Genomic DNA, 21,121 nt, shown 5'->3' with positions numbered 1-21,121 from the left:
ATATATATATATATATATATATATATTCACTGAAAAAACCATAGGTTTCACACCAGTTATAGTTACCTGGAAATTTTACTGACATAAACCCATTGAAATTCCCACGTTATAGTTAGTTGGACTCACTATAACTTGCGCGTGTAATGCACTGCTGATGACATCACATATTACATCACTCATGACATGGTCAGTGACATCACTCATGACATCACTTATGACACCATCCAGTGAATGTGTGTCTTTCTGAAAAATAAATATATATGTATATGTAAAGGTCGATGGAAGAATACATGTTTAAATAAGTGTCTTAATGGATGTTTTTTTTAAAAAAAATTGATTGGTTAACTGGCCTATTAAGTGTATCTTAGTGAATACATATATTAGCGAGTATTGTTTAAATATTTAAATGTTTGTATCAGTGTTTCATTTTGTGTATAATTGGCTGCATGGGTTGGTGACTGACTCACTGTTTGTATGAGTTTTGAAGACAGCATATGTGCAGGACTGTATGGGTGGATGAGTGTGTATATGTGTGTGTTAGTGAGTGAATGCCTGTCACTAACTACATTTGTTTTAATGTAGTATATGTGAGTATTGATGTATATAAGTGAGTATATGTGAGAGTGAGAGATTGAAAGAGTTCTTGTTTAAATAAGTATGTGTTTCTATAAGTGATTGTTTAAGAGAGTGAGTATGTGTAAGTTTCCTTAGAAGTAAGGTGGTATTGTGTGTATAGCTGTATATGTAAATAAATGGATGTTCAATAGTTTATTTGCATGTGTGAGTATATGTGTGAGTAACTTTTTGATGACTGTCGGTGTGTAACAGGATGTATAGGTGTATCACTACATATGATGAGTGAGTATATGTATGAGTGACTATATAGAACTATTGATGAATGAGAGGATGTGTATATAGATGGTGATAATACTAAATTGGTTGTAACTGGTATGGATATCTCTTTTTTTTTCGTAAATTTTAGTTTCTTTTTTGACTATGTGTTTCAAGGGTTACATTACACTGAAAGGAGGTCTGTTACTCTGTCACAAGGATGGTGTCATTAGTGATGTCATGAGTGATGTCACTGACCATGTCATGAGTGATGTAATATGTGATGTCATCAGCAGTGCATTACACGCGCAAGTTATAGTGAGTCCAACTAACTATAACGTGGGAATTTCAATGGTTTTATGTCAGTAAAATTTCCAGGTAACTATAACTGGTGTGAAACCTATGGTTTTTTCAGTGAATTTAATAGGTTTTTAAATGCTAATTCCTAACTATAACTTGTGTGAAACCTATGGTTTTTTCAGAGAATTTCATAGGTTTTGTAAATGCTAATTCCTAACTATATATAGGGCCTCAAACCTATGTAACTGTGCATGAGAGCCAGTGAATGTGTGAGTGGCTGTATGGATCATTGTGAACTTGTATCAGGGATTGTATAAGAGAGTAAATATGTGTTAATATATGTTTGAATAAGTAAGGTGTGTATAACTGTAAAGTTGAGGAAATGGAGGTGAGTGATTCATTGCATGACTGACTAGGTGTTTGAGTAATTCCATGGATGAGTGACAGTGTGTGAGTGTCTGTATACACTGAGTGTATCTAAGGTTATATTAGAGTCCGAAGAGGTTCATCGTATTAGCATAAGAATGATGTCATCAGTGATGTGATCAATGATGTCAAATGAGATGTCATCAGTGATGTCATCAGTGATATCATTTGAGATGTCATCAGTGATGTCATCAGTGATGTCATATGAGATGTCATCAGTGATGTCATCAGTAATGTCACTGACCATGTCATGAATGATGTAATATGTGACATCATCAGCAGTGGATTGCGGGTGCGCGAAATATATAGTTAGTGCAACTAACTATATATGGGAATTTTAATGGTTTTGTAGGATTAAAATATTCACCTAACTATATATGGTCCCAAACCTATGGTTTTTTCTGTGAAAGCAAATATCAATAGCTGTAAAATAGATACTTCATTAAAATGAATAATGTATTTTATATTTATTTAATTAAAAAAAATTATGTTTAAATTTATTTTTTTTTTTTAATTTTTGCCCCGGTGCGCTCCCGTTACGTGCACCGGGCAGTGCACCGGTAAGCGTAACTCCGTTTAGCGCCCCGGTGCGCGTAACGGTGAGCGCCCCGTCAACACAATTTCCACGAACGAAAACAACTTCGTGACGCGCCGCGTAAGCGTGACGTATCGGGTAACCGCGTGATGCGTTCTTTCAGCGCGCTGCGTAAACGCACCCGGAAGCGCTCCGCGGCGCGACCCGGAGCGCGTAACGTAAGCGCGTCAGACCTGAAAATAACACTTTTCATTGGTTCTCAACTTTTTTTTTCTCCAAATGATGAAAGCCCCCTCCTTTTTTCCTCATTCTTACTTTCTTCTTTCAGAGAGCAAGAGCTATTTGTGAGCAGAGAAATGGCTTTAGTAGTAGCTGCAGCCGGTGCACCCCCACCACCACCACCCAGAAAGGAAGGTCCACCACCCCAGATCCTTCCAGGAGTTGAAGAAGGGGAGGAAGAAGATGATGAGGAGGAACAGCCTAGGAGATTCTTGCGGGAAGAACCTAGGGAAAGGCATGTGAAAGTGCATTTTATATGGGAGTACTTCTCCATCCCTGCTGGGCAAAAAAAAGTGAATGCCCTACATGTCACCTGTTTGATTTGCAACAAAGTCCTCTCCAGGGGCAACCCAAATAAAAAGTATTCCTTTGGGAATTATTCAATAATCTGCCACATGGAGAGGTGGCATCCTAACAATTTGGCACAGGCTGATGTTCGGGACATGCTTCAGAAGAACAGAGATCCTCAGGCCAGCACCTCCACAGGTGAAATTTCGGTTTCAGCACCAGAAGGGCGCGAAATGATGCCAAACATTCAAATTAAATTTGGTGGATTAAAGATGGTCTGCATTTATTGTGGAAAGACATCTGCTACGGGCAACTAAGTATTTCCCTCATTAATGATGCTGTAGACAACCACCACTGCAGCAAGAAAAGAAAGCAGTAGCTTTTTTTTTATTTTTTGCTCCTGTTGAGCCACTGTTAATTCCCAGTTTTTTGTTTCTTCCCTAAAAAAATATAAAATAGTTCATAAAAACCAAAAAAAACAAAAAATGTTCAGAAAAATAAAAAAAAATATAAAACAACAAAAATAAAAAAGGGTTCTTTTCAGAACTACCTTCCAATAAAAAAAATTTGCTATCATTTTTTAAACTCTTACATACTTTTTTTCACTTTCGTGCGCTTCCCGGTGCGCGCACCGGTAAGCGCACCGTCCGCTTTCCTAAATAGGCCTCCTAAGACCCCCTCAGGAAACCGAGGGGGTCAGGGAGTGTCTACCATGCCCCCTTATACCCATTCCCAATGTTGTTACTTTATCACATACACTTTTTTATATTTCTACTTCCAGTCTGATACCATACACTGCCCAAAGATAAAATCCCTGTTAAAAAATCCAAACTACCTGTCTAAACTTAAACCCAACAGTGCCCTATCTCTACTGATATATATTTTTTAATGCAAATTACAGCACGAAAATGGAAGGAGAGCAAAACATTTCCTTCAAAATTGTTCTGGAGAGCAACAATGAAAAAGTTATTGAACCCAATGATAACTTAGAATTCATGGATGAATCACAGGACTATGAACTACTTCAATGTGTACAATCAGTAGATTTCCTCTTTCAAAATGAGGACATTTCCGGCAATCAAATATTAGAAGTTCTGTTAAATTTGGAAAAAGAATCTGAAAAATAAATTTATATTTAATAATTCTAAAATAGTTTCAGACATTATTCATTTTTATATGTAATTCTTAAACTAGTACTAAATTGATTATAATGTAAAGTCAGACTTATAGTGTACTGTTCAACTTTTTTGTGTTACATAGTAAGTTTACTCATAGTTACTTCCTTTCTCCCACTATATTATCTCCAATGTGTATTTAACATCTCTTTAGCATCTCCTGCCTCCATGTTGTTTCTGCTTTCCTGACACACTATGGTATGAATTCCATATTCCACAATAACTTCGGTAACAACATGCAAGATATCTACAAAGGAGACGGTGTATATTAAACTTTAGACGCTGCATTGGTACCTACATGTTGGTACTTAAATAAATTTTTTTAAAAACAACAAAAAGAGCAATTAATAAACATACAATTTTAGAAAAGTCTCTCATTCTTTTTTTCCCCATGATACGCTCCCCGGTACGCTCCCCGGTGCGCGTACCGGGCGCTCCCCCCGCAAAAATCGAAAAAAAATGTATTTATTTTTTTGCCCCGCGGGGCCCTTTTATTGCCCCCACATCAAACCTAGGGGGTCAGGGGGGTCTTCTCTGCCCCCTTATGGTCATTTCCCCCTTTGTTTTTGCCACCTCTTGTGTCTCAAACCTACCGAGACACAAGATGGTGGCCGCTCCGGACTGTTTCGAATGTTCACAGACACCCGTGAGCCAATCAGCTTTCCGCGCGCAAGTCGCGTGTCACGCCCGGTGCGCTACCCGGTGCGCGTACCGGGGCGTGCCTACAGATATATATATTTTTTTGAACCTAAATTACTCAAAATCCACTGGAGCACATATCTTGAGACATAGCAAAGGCACATCGGGCTACCAGTCCCTACAATTTTGCCAAGTTTGGTGGAAATCCATTCAGCCGTACGAGCTAAAAGTGAGGTCGACCGCCCTATGGAAATTAACATGAGGAAAACACGTTTTGGGACCCCCTTTTATCTTGGCCCCGCTTGACAAATCCCCCCCAAACTTTCAGGGAAGGACCGGGGCGTCGCGAGACCATTTTGAGGAAATTTTCAGGCAGATTCGTCAACCGGCGCAAAAGTTATTCCAAATAGAATTTTGAGATTTAACATTGAAAAAAATCCTAACTATAACTACCTACTGGCGACCGCCAGTAGGTAATATATATATATATATATATATATATATATATATATATATGGAAACCAAATCCTTCTGTGAGCACACGAAAACCTCCACGCTGCTACACCATCAGGAACGGACCACAGCAAAGAAAATTTTTATAAAGTGCAAATTTATTCCATTAGGTCACAACTTGACGCGTTTCAGCCAGGTTGCCCCGGCCTTGATCACATGACATGTCAGGAAAAACCCCGCCCTTAAATCTCATGAGGCATGCTCTAGTCACTCCCATTCTGATCATAAACAGTGAAAAAAGACACAATATGAAAGTGCAAGTGCATACAGCATATTCAAATCGTAATGAATAACGAAAACACTATAGTTTCACAATTAATTATTTCATAATTGAAAACTCCTAAAATGCCCAAATTCTATTTGTAAAGAGAGAATATGCAATTCATACTAAGAAATATAATGGGAAAGAGCAGCCCTCATAATGAGTACACCCAGTGTAGTAATAAAGATGCATTGCTAAATAAATAGCCTAACTTCTATTAAAACAATTTAAAATCGGATGCGAGTGTATTATAGCAATTAGAACAAAGATACAGAAACATATTATCCCCTGCTTATAAATATTGCATATAATAAAGATACAGGTTAAAGAGTCAAGTATATCAAATTTGCTAAATAAATATATATATATATATATAAAAATAGACTAATCACAGTTGAGTTATTATCAGGTATCTATTAATTCATAAGGTCAATAAAACGGATTACCCCTCCTGCCAAAAAATTCAATAGTAAAACTAGAAAACTAGTAAAACCAGTAAAAAGTTCCACAGTATAAAAGGTTTCTCTAAAATCCACTACCTAAAATAAATAAATAGAAAATACCTAAAATCTAAATTAATATATATACACATAGTTACAATTGATATTTAAACCCTACACTTATAATCAATTCACATATCATATTAAATATTCATAGCAGCATAAGAGAATAAAGTAGACACAGAATAGTAAAATTATTTTCTTCTAAATATGTACAGCATATCCAGAAAAAAACAACTATTTATAAAAAGTGAACCAAATCTTCCCCTGTGTTAAGTCCATTCGGTATTTTAGTGTTAAGACGAATTATGTATTGACTCTCCAATTGGCGTACTTTTTTCTCCCTATTGCCACCTCGGATGGATTTAGGGACAGAATCAATAACATAGTATTTAAGATCCTCCAGTTTATTCTGATGTACTAGTTTAAAATGGCGGGCAACCGGGTAAGTTGGGTCCGAGTTAACGATTGCCCGCAAGTGCTGGAGGATTCTATTAAAAACAGGGAGTTTTGTACTACCGACATAGGCAAGTTGACAGGTGCATTCTAATATATAGACCGCATATTCTGTTTTGAATGTGTAATAACCGTTTAGTTTGTTGGGTATGTTAGAAAAGGGGTCAACAAAAAATTGTTTATTGACCCCAAACTTACATGCCCTACATGAAGTACACTTTACAAAACCTTTCTTATCTGTCAACCAATTTTTTTGATTGGTCACTTCTGGGCTAGTTTTTACCAGAGCATCCCGCATTGAGGGTGCTCTCCTGAATGTAATAAAGGGTTGGTTTAAAAGCTCGGGGGATAGTGTGATATCAGTATGTAGGATGGGCCAATGCCTACTAACAATTTTCCTAATTGCCAGATCCTGATTACTTAAAGTAGTAATCAGTCTCACTGTGGGCTTTACAATTGTCTGTTCAAGGGCCTCATCCGGCGTGACACTATCATTTGAAAGATTACCCTTCTTTAATTTATCAAGGGCTGCTTGTAAATCCTTCTGATTATACCCTCGGGCCATGAATCTCTCCTTGGATGCTTCTAGACAAATGTCTAGATCCTCTTTCCTGCTACAAATTCTTTGAATACGAAGAAACTCCCCATAGGGGATGCTCCTAATAAGGTGTTTGGGGTGAGCACTGCTGGCATGGAGAATAGAATTCCCTGCGGTACATTTGCGATGTAATTTAGTACAAATGATCTTATTCTCCACAAAGATTTCAACGTCCAAAAACTCCACCCTACTGTCGCTAACCTGCACCGTAAACTCCAAATTAAGAGAGTTGATTTTAAGTTTGTTGACAAACTCAAATGCCGACTCTTTTGAGCCCTTCCATATGACGAACACGTCATCGATGAACCTCCACCATCTGATGACATGTTCAGAAACGTCATCCGCATGTGTCTGCAAGAGGACGTGCTTCTCCCACCAGCCAACGTGCAAGCATGCATAGCTGGGAGAGAAGCACACCCCCATTGCGACACCCCGGAGTTGATGATAGTGTTCCTTATTGAAAATAAAGAAATTATTAGTTAGACATAACTCCGTCATGCAGAGCAACATTTTATTATGTTCGTTATAGCAAATGTTTCTGTCAGACAAAAAGAACTTAAAAGCATTCAGACCATCCTTGTGATTTATGTTGGTGTATATATATAGTGCACAGCTGAATGTAGTTGTGCATTGATAGTGTTTGGATTACTTAATCTTACCTTGACAGTAGTACATATCAAAAACTGCTATACTTTTTTCAGTTATTATATTTGCTTAGGTATTGGTGGAGTAATAGGATAAGTAGCTAGTGCTGGATAGTTGATTGGAGAAATGCATGGGACAAGAGGATTCCTACACTGCATAGGTACTAACTGGATATTTAGAAGAGCGTATCAATAGTATGTAGCTGGTTAAAGGTCTGCATGCATAGTGTACACAATATTTTACCTGCACTTGTATTAGTGGCTAGGCCATTCTTTAAGTCTATGCCTAATAACTGGAGTAATTTCAGTGCTGCAAAGAGAGAGTATGCTCAGTTTATAAGTGCTTGGGTATTTATGAAGTGATAGGATACTTAGATAGTGCTGGATGGATGAATGGAGAACTGCATGGGACAGACAGAAGGATTCCTAGACTGTATAGGTTCTAACTGAGTATTTAAAAGACTGTAGCAATGCTATGGAGCTGATTAGAGGTCTCCTTGAATAGTGCACACACTATTTTGCTGTACTTGTATTAGTAGCTAGGCCATACCATAGGTTCATGACTAGTAACTAGAATAATTACAGTATTATAAACAGAGTGTATAGTGAATTTATAAGTGCGTAGGTATTGGTGGAGTAATCGGATAAGTAGATAGCACTGGATGGGTGATTGGAGAAATGCATGGGACAGACAGAAGGATTCCAATACTGCATAGGTACTAATTGGGTATTTAGAAGAGCGTATCAATAGTATGTAGCTGGTTAGAGGTCTGCATGCATAGTGTACAAAATATTGTACCTGTACTTGGGTTAGTGGCTTGGCCATTCCTCAAGTATATGACTAATAACTGGAGTAATTTCAGTGCGGCAAATAGAGTGCATGCTAAATTTATAAGTGCTTATGTATTGGCAGAGTGATAGGATACGTACATAGTGCTGGATAGGTGAATGGAACAGTGCATGGGACAGACAGAAGGATTCTTAGACTGCATAGGTACTAACTGTGTATTTAAAAGACTGTATCAAAGCTATATAGCTGATTAGAGGTCTGCATGCATAGAGCACGGAATATTGTAGCTGTACTAATATTGGTGTGTCTATGGTTTCGAGAATGGTGGTCTGTATTTTAGGGTGTGAGGAGGTGCATCAGATGATCACGTGGATGATGTCATCAGTGATGTCATCTGAGATGTCATCAGTGATGTCATCAGTGATGTCACTGACCATGTCATGAGTGATGTAATATGTGAAATCATCAGCAGTGCATTGCGGGCTCACGAGTTATAGTTAGCACAACTAACTATAATGGGCGAATTTCTCCTGTTTTGTACGAGTGAAATGTCCAACTAACTATGACGTCCATGAAACCTGTGGTTTTTTTCAGTGAATTACTGAGGTTTTTAAAATGCTAATTTCTAACTAGAATGTCCCTGAAACTCATGGTTTTTAGGTGAATTTTTTATATATGTATTTACTCTCCCCTCACTCTTACAAGGAAGGAATCAGCATTCAGGTTGTAATTTGGAAGTATTTAATCTGCAAAGGAAGTGATCCACGCGTTTCGGCTCGTCCGAACCTTGATTAGCATACAAGACGTCTTTGTAGCATTCTTATTTAAATGTACAAATGAATCCAGTTGCCACCATTCCCAAAGGACTACATATTATTTTAATCCAAAAAGCTGGCTGCCCTATTGGCCTGGTCATGATGTGAAAATTCATGAATTGATACAATAAATAAAAGAAAACAAGTCTTAATATGCACACAATGTCATTTCAGCATATCTTGCCCCGTGACCGCCCTACCTGTATGTTTGTCAACGTGACTTATTCATAATAAACATACTTAGGATTGCAAACATCAACATAAACAATGGACTACACATTACTTTAAAGTGAAAGGCTATCTGCCTTTCATATTAATATGGGCACCTTGCGTATTATAATGGTTCTTACGTGAACGAAAAGAAAAAAAAGGGGTATTTATATACACACACTGTCCCTAAATAAAGTTCTAGCAATTATAGTTCCATTCCATTCACAGCTCATTTGAGATGTCATGAGTGATGTCGTGAGTGATGTAACTGACCATGTCATGAATGATGTAATGTCTGAGGTCATTAGCAGTACATTGCAGGGGCGCCTGTTATAGTTAGCTTGGGTAACTATAACTGCTGAATTTCACTGGTTGTGTATGAGTGAAATCTGAGTCTAACTATACCGTCCTTGTAATCTTTGTTTTATTCAGCAAATTTCTTGGTTTTGTTTTAACGTTAAGTAAGATGCATATCACAATGGATGGTCGGGGGTTGGAAGCAGGGCCTTACATTGTGCTGCCCCCACCCAAACTTGCTGCTCCTGCCTTCCCTCCTCCTAGCCATCCATTGTACAAGTCCATGTCCCTGCTCCCTTATTACAGCCCTGTGTGGCCGTTGTTCTGCCACTGGCATTCCAACCTTCTCTGAATAGTTAGCTTGCTGCCCATCCACCTCCTCCCTATCCTCTGTTGTCTGAATCCATGGACTACCCTCCTCCCTCCTGCCACGTCCCACCACCCAGACCAGGCAACATCAACAACCACCTCAAGTGCATCCTGCTCAACACCCGCTCCATCCACAAGCACGCCGTCAAACTCTGGGACCTCCTTGACACAACAGCACCAGCCATCGCCTTCCTCACAGAAACCCGGATGAACGCCTCCTCAGCCCCCAACATCGCCATAGCCATCCTGAACAGCTACAAGGTCACCCGAAAGGACAGCGTCAACCAAACCGGAGGAGGAATCTCCATCATCTACAGGGACACCATCACGAACAACTCCGAAGATGCCCTCACCACTGCCGAACACCTACACTTCCAGATCCACACCAACCCCAAGACCACCTTCAGAGGAACCCTCATCTACAGACCACCGGGATCAAGCACATAATTCAGTGAAGCCTTCGCCGACTTCATCAGCCCGCACGCCCTTGCCTCATCAGACTACATCCTCCTAGGGGACCTGAACTTCCACCTGGAGAACCACAATGACAACAACACCACCACCCTGCTCGACAACCTTGCCAACCTCGGACTCATGCAATTGGTGAACACCCCCACCCACTACTCCGGCCACACGTTCGAGCCCGTCTTTTCTGCCAGCAGCCACGTTGCCTTCAGCCACTCCACCGGACTACACTGGACCGACCACAGCTACATCCACTTCACCTTCAAGAAGACCACATCCCACCACCGCCTGCAACTGATCCCCCGTAGATGCTGGAACAAAATCACCTCAGACAAGCTAACCACATCACTGAGCCAGAACCCACCCATCACCACCACTGACACCGACGACGCAGCCCGTAACTCACACAGTTGATAGTCAACTGCGGCGACTCCCTTGCACCACTGAAGAACCCTCCAGGCAAGCCCGTCAACAGGAAAACAACATAGTTCACTGACGACCTCAAAGAATCAAAGAAATCCTGCAGATCCCTTGAGAAAACCTGGTGCTGTGAACAGACGACAGAAAACATGACAGCCCTCAAGAACGCCACCCGCAAACACCACCAGTTGATCCACACCACCAAAAAGACATCTTCAAAGAACGGCTGGACAACAACACACACAACAGCAAGGAACTCTTCTGCATCGTAAAAGAGATCTTCAATCCCAACGCCGTCAGCAACGACATCACACACACAAGACCTCTGCAACTCCCTCGCCACGTGCTTTCACAGCAAGATCGCCGACGTCACAACAGCTTCGATGCCCAGACTCCGCCCCCTGCCACCGAACCAACACCCCCTACAACCACCCTCAGCGCTTGGACTTCCATCAGCACCAAAGGCACCGCCCACTCTATGAACACCATCCACTCCGGCTCTCCTTCCGACCCATGCCCTCACCACATCTTCAACAAAGCTGACACCATCATCGCTCCCCACCTACGGAACGTCATAAACAACTCCCTCACGTCCGCCACCTTCCCAGAGAGCTGGAAGTAAGCAGAGATCAACACCCTACTGAAGAAACCCACAACGGACCCCAAGGACCTCAAAAACTTCCGCCCCATCTCAGTCCGGATTTCGAGCCAACCACAGCACCGCGACCGCCCTCATCGCAGCCCCAAACGACATAAGGACCCAACTCGACAATGGAGAAACCACCACCCTCATTCTCCTAGACCTTTCAGCCGCCTTTGATACAGTATGCCATCGCACCCTAATTACCAGCCTCAACAACGCCGGGATCCAAGGCAAAGCCCTGGACTGGATCATCTCTTTTCTCTCCGACAGAACCCAGCGTGTCTGCCTCCCTCCCTTTCACTCCGCGGCCACCAAGATCATCTGCGGCATACCCCAAGGCTCATCGCTCAGCCCAACCCTCTTCAATATCTACATGAGCCCCCTCGCCACCATCGCAAGCAAACACAACCTCAACATCATCTGATACGCCGACGACACCCAGTTGATACTCCCCCTCACCAAAGACCCAGCCACCGCCAAACTCAACCTCCGGGGAGGAATGAAAAACGTCACGCAATGGATAAAACTCAGCTGTCTGAAACTGAACTTAGATAAGACGGGGTCCTCATCCTCGGACCATCCCCATCCGCCTGGGACGACTCCTGGTTGTGATGGAGCAAGGTGGTGAAACAAAATTTTGCGTACCCCTGGGGAAATCATACTCAAATAACAGTAACTCGTATTAATGAAACGTCGTGCATGTATAACCAACGTAGAATAAGAAATGCACCTACCCAAATACACGTGGGAAATTAATCTTGCTTGTGTTGCAATCATAATCAACTAATTATGTGATTTTGTCATGTCCTAAACTAATAAGCAGCTTTAAATTAATGGAATGCGGCATAAATGTGCTTTTGTTTATGTGTCTTTGTGTAAAAACGTGAAGATAAAGTAAGTATATTGGGCTTAAATGTAGCTATTTGCTAGCTAAATACTAATTGGGAAAACCTTAGTAAAGGGGGAGGTAAACAGAAGGGTTAAACGATTTAAGTTAATGTTCGTTTGTGTTTGTTTCTATGATAGTTCCCATTTCTGAGCCGTGAGGCCTAAGAGAAAATGGAGTCACTCGATTATTGTGGCCACAAAAGAACTGCGCATGTGTGAGAACTGAATGCGAACAGCTTGAGCCTGGACTGAATAAGGTTCAAAGTCGATTTGGACTGGAAGTGCAGATGGCTGCCAAGTGATGAGCACAGTGGTACAGAACGTGGGAAGCATGCAGAACGTTGCGAATAGAGAACTGGACTAGGCTGGGCATTGAATAAAACAATAGGCTCATTTGAAAAATTGCGGACGGAAGGAAACTTGAATTTCGATGTTGAGATGATGCTCATCCACTCCAAATTTGTCCAATCAGAACTCACATTTAAGTCAAAAGATACACTTTCAGTTAAATAGAGCTAGTGAAAAAGGTATAAAAAGTACTGATTTTACTGAAGGGTATCGCTTCCTTCAATTTCCTCTCGAGATGCTGTGGATTGCTGATTTTTCCTGAGATGTAAGAAACCTGCCTAACTCTGTTTTTCTTTTACAGGGAAATGCACTCTATCTGAGAGTCTAGTTATGGATGTTAGGAGAATAGGTACATTTTTTGGGAACTATCTGTCTTTTTGCTAATATCTGATCTATTAAATATTGAAAAATGTCTATTCTTGGATTTCCCTAAATAAATGATTTAACTGTTCTAAATCTGAATCCTTATATTCTAAATGTCGAATTTTCTGAAATAAAATAAAGTGAATAATCTTAGACATGCTGAATTTGATTTTAATGAAAATTAGATAAATAGAGAATCAAGCTGTTCTTGAGATTTCCTCCGCCTAATTTTCTTGCTAGCAGATCTATCGATCTCAATGGTGGTGTGTCTAATAAAATGTCGTATTTTATGAAACCATGGTAAACACATATAAACTGCAGGTGTAAATAGTATAAATATGCAATTTAGTTTTAGGCACTCCACTATGATACAGCAGCTTTTCCTTTGAAATTCACCGATCCATGGAGTAAAGTGTAAGTAGTTAAAAGTGATTTGCAGTGATATGGGTCCCACTGTATGAGAGTATGTTAGAAATTATACTTCAGGGAGAGGTGACATGTCTTTAGAAATCATTTCCGGAGGAGCGCTGCATCAGTAATATTAGCTTGGTAGCAGAGAATTGGTTGCTATAGAATTAGCTAGGATTATGTATAAAGTATTTCATAAGAGTTTTTGATGTACATAATTATGACTCTTATGTTCGTATTGCGTTATATGTAGCCCTGAAAAAGCTTCCGCGTGTGGCGTGAAGCTAGTTACTCTGTCTGCAGGCAGAGGAAGTGTGGCAAGTGAAGTCGCACAGTGCATTAGTCTATTTCAAAGGGTAGTATCGTCGTATACTACGGTGGTATTTGCGCATATCACAAGTGGTGTCGTCGCACATCACAAGTTTAGGGACCTTAGGTGTGAAAGGATAAATGCATAGTGAGGGCAGTCTATGAAATCTTAGCCTTCAAGCATAGGGATCATTGCGTATTCTGTCTTAAAACTTACTGCTGGGAGAGTAGTAGGATTTAACCCGAGCTCTATAGAAGGGTAAAGGAGTTGCGCCTACTTTACTAACGATAGAGAAATTCTGTGGTGGTTTAGAGGTAAGCGCTGCCTACTGGAAATACAGAGTTATTGTATGTATGAACAGGGATTTCCATATGAACATGTGTAAATGAAATAGCAATATGCATTCTTGTGAAACTCTGGGTTAGACTCTAAGGAGGTGAAAAAGGTCTCTGTATGTGTTTTTCCTGGAGAAACGGGTTTGTCATTACCTGACAGAAGGGTAAGGTAGAGGGTTGTGCTACTTTATCGACGAGTCTAAAATCCTGTGGAGATAAGCGTTGTCTACTCCAATTGTGGGATAATTGAGCGATTGAAAATCTATCACTTTGTTTTAGCGAAACATATTAGTGAAATTGTTTTGTGTAAGTTACTAATTGATTTTGTAAAATATCTTGTAAATATGGCTTCTTGAAAAAATCCTTGCAAAGGAGGTGTCAGTCGGCGCTGCAGAAGCCGGAGCGCTGGTGACGTCAAAAGTGTCGCGCTGGGATGGGTCCTCGTGACCAAGACAGAGTAGGAGCTGACAGGTTCATCACAAAAAAGCAGCAAAGTGGTTGGTTAAGCACTAAGGAAACATATCTTATTCTAATTGGTGCGTTAGTGTGAACCGCGCTGTGATAGGTTGGTGTTACGGAACAGCAACAGGGAAGTGCACGTTCTTTTGAAAGACAGGGAATTTACAGGAAAAATGTCTTACTATTACGAAGAAGAAAAGAAGAAACCTTCATGGTTTAAGAAATTAAAAAATGTATTTGTAAAAGTAAGGAAATTATGACAAGAGAGGGAAAAATACTTCCTCCGCCAAAAACGCTCGCTTCTTACATGTTGTCAAAATATGGTTACCATACGTGTGTGTGGTTAGAGAATTGGGCAAGGTATACTAGAAATGATGGTGTATTGGCATTCCCAGAAGGAGGATCGTTTGATGTGGCAATTTTGAGAAATTTAAGAGATAAAATGATGAATCTTGACCCGAGACCTAGACCGACTCAATTTGAAGCACTAGCTGAATGGGAGGATGAGATGCATGAATTGGAAAGTGAGAGATTGTCAAGACATATCAGACCCAGAGGAAGATTTAGAAATCTTTGGGGAGAAACACATGAGAGTAGAATGTGTAGATGGAGAGATGCTAACATGTGAGATGGTATGTATCATGTCATATTAGTGGATGATAATGAAGGACGGAAATGGACAGAAAAGAGAAAGAATATAGAAACAGGGAATCAGAGCTATGGTGAAAGTGAATCAGAGGATGCTGTGCTAAAGGAAATATTAAGTAGAAGATCACCACCGTATCAGCCAGGTTCTTTCTGGACTACCCTGAATGCTCCAATGGTAGATGAGAGAACTAGTGAAACCCCAAAACAATTTTCAAATTTTAGTGAAGTACCCGAAAGAATGTAAGTGAGATATAATCCGAGTACCTCAATGACAGAACCAAGACTGACTGGTACCCCTAAGCAAAGTAATGAACAAGGGATAGGAAATAGTGCAGAAAGGCGAGTTAAAGAGCAAGTTAGTACTGCTGAATATATAAGATCTACAAATGCATTGACAGAACAGCTACAGGAACTTACGAAAAATATGGAAGCTGTAACGGTCCCAGTAACGATAGGACCTGTAATTTCAGTGTTTGAGAATCAAAGAATAAAAGAGCCAAGCTTGACAATCCATTTACAACAGAGTTTGCAGAAAATAAAAGGAATCATTTATCCAGATTTGTCAGAAATTAGGTGAACTAATAATGTGAATCCGCCTGAATTGACCCTTAACCAGAGTATACCATACAGATATGCGACTGGAGCAGAATCTGATTCTGCTGCTCCTGAAAGAAGTGTAGATTTAATGCAAACACCTGTAGGACCATCAGAAAGAGAATTAAGTGACTGGATTAAAACTTTAAAATTAAAAGAGCATGAACCTAAAGTGTTGGAAGTAGCAAAATCAAAAGTTGATATGGAAGAATTAATTATTGGAACAATTGGAACAGAGAAATTAAAAACGTACCAAGATGATGAACTTATGTTTATGTGTAAAAGTATAACATGGAAAGCGAAATCAATACATGATCAGTTGGAAAATTTGGCTATTGAGCTAGAAGTAGAGTTTGCAAAGAATAAATCATTACAGAAATCCTATAGAGTAGACTTTTCAGAAAAAGACATTGAAAACATGAATACAGCAGGAATATAATCCCATATAAAAGAACTAATTGTTACGGAAATGGGGAGATGTGAATAAATGGAGAGCCAAATGGGCAAAGAAGAAAGAGGAGACTAGTGCCAAATCCACATTAGCGTTTCCAGTTAGGGAAAAAGAGGCAGTTGTAAATGAATTCCCAATGAGAGAAATACCAGGAGGAGGATATCTACATGTCCCATGGAGTAGACAGGATATATTATCATTTACAAATGATTTTCCTCGATTAAGAGAGAAACTGGTAGAATGGTATCGACAAGTAGATAGATTTGTGAAAGTCTCAAAAGTGCTGTTGGTTGATTTGGATAGATTGTTTGATATAGTTGTACCAGCAGATTTATGGACTGAGTGAAAAATCACTGTAAATTGGCCAAAAGAGGAATATCCTCGAGACAAAGTAACAGGTGCCCCATCGCCTGAAGTAATGAGAAAATATGAACAAGTGATTGTGTTTTTGAAAAACAAAATTCCACCAAAAGAGCCAGATTGGGTAAAAATATACAGAACTACACAAGAACCAAAGGAATATGTACATTCATTTTATGAACGACTGTTGTTAGTATTTAAACAATACAGTGGTTATGAAGAGTTGAATGAGAAGGATATGAGCCATTTTATTTACAGATTTGTGTATGGATTGAGACCAGAAATTGGAGACATGATCGGACACAGCATGATAGGTTGGCAGTCAAGGACTGTAGATGAAGTTTTAAGAAAAGCAAAGTATTGTAGTGAAGAGATTGATGCAAAACAAAAGAAGCTGAAGGCTATGTGGGCACAAGTGAAGGTAGCAGAACACCAAGTGGCACAAATGGAAAATAAAAATAGTGATGCAAATCAAGGAAAACCGAAAGGAAATATCCCCAAAACAAAACTAGTAGGGAATATAGATGAACTCAAAAAGAAGTTACTGTGTCATAATTGTGGCAGGTGAGGACATTAGAGAAAAGAATGTAAGTATCCGCCGAGAGTTAACATAGAAAATGCATCATTAAATCCGCAGGTGCAGAATGAGGTAATTCAGCAACAACTGCAACAGCCGCAGATAGTTAATCAGCAAAGTCAGGTGCCACAACCGCCACTTCCACACAGTGTGAATCAACAGAGATACAGTGCAGAGACAGGATTCAGCGGAGTCAAGCAGGTAAATAGATCGTCTAGAGTGAATGTGAGTCCTCAGTATTGGTTGCAAGAGGAAGGTGGGAGTGAGTCGGATGAAAGCTTCTGATGGTGCCTGAGAGAGGGAGAAGAGTGTGTGCTTGGAGCCACTCTTGAGGTAGATCAGTCTGGTCCATTTGTAAGCGGAAAATGGTAAATGATGTAGAAATAACTTTCCTAGTGGACACTGGTGCTACCCGTTCTACTGTTAGGTCAGTGGAAGTTCAGAATCTTCCTCTCTCGGGTGAGTCGATCCAAGTTGTAGGTGTTGCCAACAGACAGATTAAAACATCCTTAACACAACCAGTTGAAGTTAAAATTGGAAATTTTAAAGATATGCACTGATTTGTGGTGTGTGACTGTAGTCCTGTAAATCTGTTAGGAAGAGATATACTGTGTAAGATGAACTGTGCCATATACTGTTCACCAGATGGCATAGAATTGCAAACCCCAGATGAAGATTGTCTGTATAAAATGACCATGCTTATGATTGAGGCAGAACAGAATAAATTGTTTCCCGTCTTTGACATAGAAAAGATACCGGATGAGTTGAAAAAGGTAGTGACAGAAAAGGTGTGGGATTTCACAGGTGAAGATATTGGATTAATGAAAGATGTAGATCCAGTAAAAGTCACTATAAAAGAAGGTGCAAGTTATCCGAATATTCCCCAGTATAAGATGACTGCAGAAATAATTGAAGGAATAACCCCTGTGATCAACAAAATGATTGAACAAGGTATACTGAGAGAGATAGAAAGTAGTCCTTGTAATTCTCCAATAATGGGATTGAAAAAGCCAAATGGAACTTTTAGGATAGTACAAGATTTGAGAAAGGGTAATAAAATAGTTGTCCCATGTTTTCCGATTGTACCAAATCCAGCAGTGATTGTATATCAAATTCCTCATGATGCAGAATGGTACACTGTGATTGACCTGCGTAATGCGTTCTTTACGGTTCCATCGCACCCAGAGACCCAACCAACTTTTGCGTTCAGATTCGGAGACCGTATCTTGGCTTGGTGCCGATTTCCTCAGGGGTATACTGAGAGTCCATCTACTTTAATCAAAAGAAATCATTAGAGAGTTTGAGTATGCCTGGAGAGTCAGTACTGGTTCAATATATTGATGATCTCCTTGTGGCATCAAAGACAAAAGATGCATGTGTGACAGATACTATTGCATTATTGAATCATTTGGCTGAAGAGGGACATAAGGTGTCTCTGTCAAAATTGCAATTTTGTCAGCAGGAAGTACAGTATCTAGGTCATAAAATTGCTAAAGGAATCAGACAAGTAACTACAGAAAGAATCAGAATGGTACAAGGAATGCAGCCACAAAAAACTAAGAGACAAGTGAGAATGTTCCTAGGAATGGTAGGTTATTGTAGACAATGGATTAGTGGATTTTCATTGATTGCAAAGCCACTCCAAAGATTAACGATAGCAGATATCAGAGACCCTATAGTTTTGACCAAAACTGAAATGGAAGCATTTGAGAAGCTAAAACAGAGTCTATGTGAAGCACCAGCTTTAGGGATGCCCGATTATGAAAAAGAATTTGAGCTACACTGCAGTGAGCGAGAAGGATGTGCATTGTCAGTTTTGATTGAGAGAAATGGAAAACTGAGAAAACCTATTGCGTATTTCTCAGCTGTTTTGGACCCAGTTGCAAAAGCATTGCCAGGTTGCCTGAAAGCAGTAGCAGCTACAAGCGTTAGTTTAGAACAAATTGAAGGAATAGTGATGGGATTTCCTGTAAGATTGTATGTACCTCACTCTGTGGATATTCTCCTCACTAGAACTAAGACACAGTATTTGACCAACAACAGGATGACCAAGTATGAAAAGGTAACTCTATGAGCAGAAAATGTGACCATATCTAGATGTTACAGCCTGACACAATGGAAACAGAAGTGAGAAATTAAGTTGATTACAAATGCTTGGATGTTCTTGAATACTGTACAAAGCCAAGAGCAGACATCAGAGATGAGCCTTTGCCTGAATCAGACTATGCGATGTTCGTAGATGGTTCATGTTTGAGAACAGATGAGGGTGCTTTGAGTGCAGGATACGCTGTCTGTACCGTGGCAGATGTATTGGAAGCTTCTTGTTTGAAAGGAATTCGATCTGCTCAAATAGCAGAGTTGATTGCCCTAATTCGAGCATGTGAGTTGGGAAAAGAAATCAAAGTGACCATAGTGACTGACAGTCAGTATGGCTTTGGAGTTGTTCATGATTATGGACAACTGTGGTCCCAAAGAGGTTATATGACTTCTGCAGGTATACCCATACGAAATGCTGAATTTGTACGAATGTTGTTGGATGCCATCCAGCTGCCAGACAAATTGGCTGTGGTAAAATGTGCAGCACACAAGAAGGGGGATGACTATATCACCCGAGGTAACAGGTATGTAGACTCAATTGCTAAATATTGTGCCAGAAATCTTGCATCAATTAGTAAGGAACGGGAAAAGGAGCATGTTCCAAGTCCTTTAATGCTAACCGCTGTAGTTGAGACATGGCAGGAAGTAAGGCAAATGCAGGAAGAAGCTGATGAGGAAGAGAAAAATGTCTGGTTAAAAGCAGGGTGCAGACAAAGAGAGGAAGATGAAATCTGGGTTTACAGATGAAAGACCAGTAATGCCTGATAGCATGATCTCAAATATGGCCCGAATGTACCATGGTCAAGCACACATTGGAAGAGATGCCATGCTTCGCTTGTTTAGACAGACATGGTATAATCCCAAGTTTAGGATGATAGCTGAGAGTCTGTGTCAGAGATGTTTAGTCTGCCAATAATTTAATCCAAACAGGAGAACAATTTTGAGTTTGGGAACCATAGGACGGGAGGGAGGTCCATTTACACGAATGCAATTGGATTTCATAGAACTACCGCCATGTAACAGACTCAGATATGTTTTGGTGATCATCTGTTTGTTCTCCCGATGGGTAGAAGCCTTTCCTACAAGAAGGAACAATGGGCTAACTGTTGCAAAACTGCCTTTAAGGGAGATAATACCTAGATTTGGTTTCTCAGTGACGATTGAAACTGATCGTGGTCCACATTTTCAGAATGAGCTCATACAAATGGTATGTGAAGCACTGGACATTCATCAGAGACTGCATTGTGCTTACCGACCTGAGGCTTCAGGAGTGGTAGAGACCAAGAGAGGTTGTTTTGGTTAGCACTACTGCAGTCAAATGTGCTGGAGTAAAGAGATGGGTACATATCATCTGTGTGCCTGAACCTGAAAATCTTGACAAAGAAGATGAAAGCACAACTGATTCAGATTCAAAAGGTGAACCAGAGACTGAATATCGACAGGAACGTCGATATCTGGAAGTATCAGATACTAGTTCTGCATCTGAAGGAGAAGAAGAAAGTACTGAAATACCAAATTCTGAAGATCAATCTGAAGATCGAGAATTGGTAAAGACAGACACCAGTAAGGATTTTAAGCAAAGTGAAAATAAAACTGGTGAAGAAGAAAATTCTGAGAGACAGACTGAAAGCTCTGAAGGCAGGGACGAAAATCTTGACACTGGGAAGGCGGAAACAGCTCATGAAGCAGATGAGACTCCAAGTACCAGCTATTGAGATGTTCCTAACAGAGTGAAAGAACTGTCTAAAGATAAATTTGACTCTGAAGGAAAAAGACACTTTGAAAATCATTATCAATGAAACTGTTGAAGATACTGACAGTGAGACTG

The sequence above is a fragment of the Lissotriton vulgaris genome, chromosome 10 (assembly GCF_964263255.1).
Source record: "Lissotriton vulgaris chromosome 10, aLisVul1.2, whole genome shotgun sequence".
NCBI classification, from domain to species: domain Eukaryota; kingdom Metazoa; phylum Chordata; class Amphibia; order Caudata; family Salamandridae; genus Lissotriton; species Lissotriton vulgaris.
The sequence above is the reverse complement of the archived record's forward strand: the minus strand, read 5'-3'. Positions refer to the sequence as shown.